A 4,499-nucleotide genomic window follows, 5' to 3' on the forward strand; every position below is an offset into this window, starting at 1 on the left:
GATCATATGTATCATCAGTTTTAAAAAAATAAAGACATAATACTATCATTTAATCACTGCATACAGGAAACAGACACTTGTGTCTGTAAAATGCTTTTCATTGGATTACTTTGGTTTATTAAAACCAAACAGCAATCCACTCAGGATTTTCTAGGATAGATACAGAGAATATATTATGGTCATTCAGAACGCTATCAATACATCAGACCAGATTGTTTTTATTATTATTTAGGCAAAATAACTTAGTAAGTCAGATGGCAAACATGAGGATGGTGATAGGTTATGTGGAATTTGCATTGAATCATCTGATCCCAGAAGATTTGATACAATGTCACTGGCTGTGGTAATCATCAAGTGCAGTTGCACGGCACCATAAGACTTATCAAGATACCATAAGCTAGAAAGATGAAGAAAAAGAAAAACGATGACCCAAAGACAAATCCTGCAAACTGTGTGCAAAAATGATTCCACAGATTATAGATGAAAACTTTACTATATTTAGCTTCAAGATATTAATAAATTCGGATTACTTCCTCCAGTCTGCTACAGTAATTCATGCCCATTGCACTCATAAATTGATTATAGTCCTTGCAGTATTTTGTGTGGGCTAATTGATGCAGCTGATGCTCCATTCTTCAGTTCAGTGTTGATTCAAACATAGCAATGTCCCTTTGGGATGTGTGCATAAATAAAGAATGCCTGTCCCTTCATTACCACACTTGTTGAATTTATCGTGTCTCTCTGAAAACTGTACCATGTGAGAAAGAATTTTATAAACAAACTGGACATAAGTATTGCTAGACATATACTCAGACCTGAGACTTCATAAAAGACTGCTTACTTGTGAGGCATTATTAGTGCTAGGGCTTGAGGTAATAACTTGCTATATGTTTGGTAAGGCAAAATAAGGGGCCTTATGACTTAAATTGAAACTGTGAAAAAACAAAAGGTTCAAATGCAATAAACTTTTGTTTTTCCTCATTTGTTATATTACAGTGCCATGAAAGGTCATTTCTTTTATCTTTTTAATCCCTTGCCAATTTTAAGTCATCATCACTAACCAAGTCTCTAAATCAATTCTTGGCATATTTAGCTAAAATGGTGTCTACTGTTCCATTATATCATTGATTGTTTAGCTTGCTTGTATGGAGCTTAACACCATTTTTCAGGACATCATAGACTTTACATGGCAGCCAACATATTTATTGGAAGAAATCAACACACATAACGCTATTGGCAAGCTTTCTCATATACACACATTGGTTGGACTAGAGAGAGTTGATTAGTGATGTGTATGCCTAGACCATTCTATAATCCAGGGCCCCATGATTGAATACAGCTTAAAGAAATTAACCCTAATTCAATTTCCTTGTTGCATTTAAATCATAACACCCACCATGCAAAGTGACACATGTCTCAAGATTTTCAAATTTGTATATGTTTTGCAACTTTTAATTCTGAGTTGATGCATGTGGATGTGGAAATTCAGTTACTGAATACTTAGCTACTTATATAAGGAGCTCTCACACTGGTAAAAGCATGCAATTGGGATTGTATTTGCAAGAGGGCAATTAATTGTTCAAAATACTGTTTTAGCTAACTACATATGCGAAGGGTTGATGTATAAAAAAGAGGATCAAGAAATCCTAGCTGGTAAAGATAATTGTATCCAACTTGACAGAAAGTGAGAAGGCCTTTTAATTTTGTACAGCAGTTTCATTAAGGAACCAACTATAATACCATTAGAAGTTTATGAGCAGCAAAAACCACATTTAGGACCAACTAGACATCAAAACCATATGCATAGTTCCATTTACGGCCAACCAGACATCAAATAGGTCATCTAGTGAAAGCACAATGTCAAAATGACCAGCCATCTAGGAGAAGTAGCAAGGAAGGGGTTTTCCAGATGCCCATTAAAACAGCCATATTGGAGGTTAGATTGGCACTATTTTCATTTACGTCCAACTAGACATAAGAAGTCTTTCACTGATATGACGATTCATTCAGGAGAAGTAGTTATACCAAGATTTTCAGGATGGCCACATTGGTGGCCTTATAGGATGTCTGTACAGCACCATAATTCTCATTCAGGACCTGCTAGACATCAACATAAGTATTTTGTACACATGTTGACACGCTGACACAATTATCCATTCAGAAGTAGCGATAAAAAGTTTCTTAATATGGCTACTGTGGCAACCACATTGTATGTGTGAGTGGCACCATCTTGTTTTTTCTTCCAGATATTTTCACACAAATATCATATTTAAAGATAACATGAATTCATACAACATCTTGTCAGTTTATTTCATAACAGATTTTTCCCTCATATTAATATAATCTTTTGAAAACATTTATACATTATAGTTCTAGAAATTTTTCATGCTCTCAGAAACTATTAAAATCACAGCAGAAAGTGTTATGTTATATCTTTATTCAGCACTGAAAAATATTTATGAACTCTTAAAGTTTTTTCCCCTATATTAACTTAATTTAATGAAGATTTTCAGACTATAACCTTTCCATTGGATTTATTTTTTCAAACATGGCGTAAAAAGTATGTTATAGTAACCAATTTTTACATTGCCTTCACCATTGCAGAAATCTCTATAATCAATTTCCTAGTAAAGAAAAGCCAAGAAAATAAATGGACAGTTAATATTCACTTCAGGATCACAGACCTGAGGCAAATATGTCATTGTTAAATCAAACATTTTTATTGTGTTTCCTTAGACCTAAATATATATATATACTTGCTGTTACTCTAAACGAAGGCTGGTGATCCAGTTGATAACCTTTTGGGGGTTTTAAGGATGTCTTTAAAATTAAGGCCTTAAAAATGTTGAGATCTTATATTAAAAATGACAATTTGAGCCTTGCAGATTCATGTCCACAGGTGCCCAAATAAAAAAAAAAGGGGGGGGGTGCAAGGGGCAAGCTTGTTGGTGTGTTATAAAATAACTGACTTATCATCGGTGTGCTGACAGGTGATGTGTAATTAAATCACTGTTGTAATATTAATAATGAGTGAGTCTGCACAAAGGAATTTCATACAGCTAAACTAGCTCAACAACTAGAGGCAATTAAGAAATATATCCACATTCGTGATTCTGTCAAATGGCAGATACAACAGCATCAGGAAGCTCAAGTGGCATTTACAGAAGGTAAAGAGCCGCTATACTTGTTATCTTTTTAGGGATGTGCTTGGATTTTGCCCTCAAGCTGGAGCAGTCATAGGATATATAATAAATCGCCACGGTCGGAATTTATCCCCAAGCTGGGGTAATCGATGGGTAAAGTCTTATCCACAGTCGGGGTTTTATTCAAGCTTCAGGTGCAAGTTTTTGTGCATCTCCATGCCCTTGCATAAAACACAGTTACACGTTTTTTTATATAGATATTTTTCAGTTGTAGACAGGAATAATAAGTATTTGCGAGTGTTTGAAATGAATGGGTTCATTATGAATTGAGTGGCACTACATTTCAAAAGCAAAATTGGATTGAAATGCAAGAACTGTAGTACGGAATTAGTGTTGGTTCTGGATCGTAGAATGGAATTGTGTGTGTGTGATTGGATTTTTAACGTAGCTTGAATAATTTTTCAGTCATATTGCTACGATGTCTGCAGTGTGGCAGTTTATAGTGATGTATAGCACTGGGGCATCATGCTGCAAACATGTAGTATGATGTTGCACCCAGTCACATTATCCTGACACCAGGCCGATCAGTCCTAACACTAACCTCTTAATGCTGAGCGTCTAGCGAGGTAGCTGTTAATACCATTTTTGTAAGTCTTTGGTATGACTTGGCTGGGGTTTGAACCCATGACCTCCCGCTTCTGAGGCGGATGCTCTAACCACTAGGACACCGGAGTGGTCAGAATGGAATTGTAACAATTACAATGGAAGCAATTTGTATTATGCTTGTTGGGGCATTCCTCACTGATGGCTGTCAGTGACATCATCATGGGAATGTGTAACAGCCACATTTTGTAAGAACAAGGTGTAGTTGGTGAACAATACAGACACTTTTCTGCCATTTCCACTGGCATCATCTCATATGATGTTATTTAAAAAAACTTCCTACAACATACTCACAACATATAAAACCTATATGCAAATCTGATGAAAGCTGCTTGTGTTTCTGAAACACATATTCCATACTGGTGGCAAGAATGTCCAAATCTACATTACAAAAATGAAAACATTACCATCCATCTAGGAGTTGCAAATGTATGAAAACCTCTTGTTGGGTAGTTTTACTAACAGGCTTTACAGCAGGGCCTTCCATTAGATTTAAATGTGGCAGGTAAGTTGACAAAGTAGGGTGGGGGGTTGGGGGGACCTACCCCAATGGGGATAATTCATTTTTTTTTTAAAGTAGCATGGTGTAAAGTAAAAGTAGATGGGCTGATAAGGAATCCACTGAATTTACAGACTAAAGGTTCAGACATTTGTTTTTAAGAGAAAAATGAAAGAAGGAAACAATACAACAGA

Source organism: Sinohyriopsis cumingii, chromosome 15, assembly GCF_028554795.1.
Source record: "Sinohyriopsis cumingii isolate HCF-2022 chromosome 15, ASM2855479v2, whole genome shotgun sequence".
NCBI classification, from domain to species: domain Eukaryota; kingdom Metazoa; phylum Mollusca; class Bivalvia; order Unionida; family Unionidae; genus Sinohyriopsis; species Sinohyriopsis cumingii.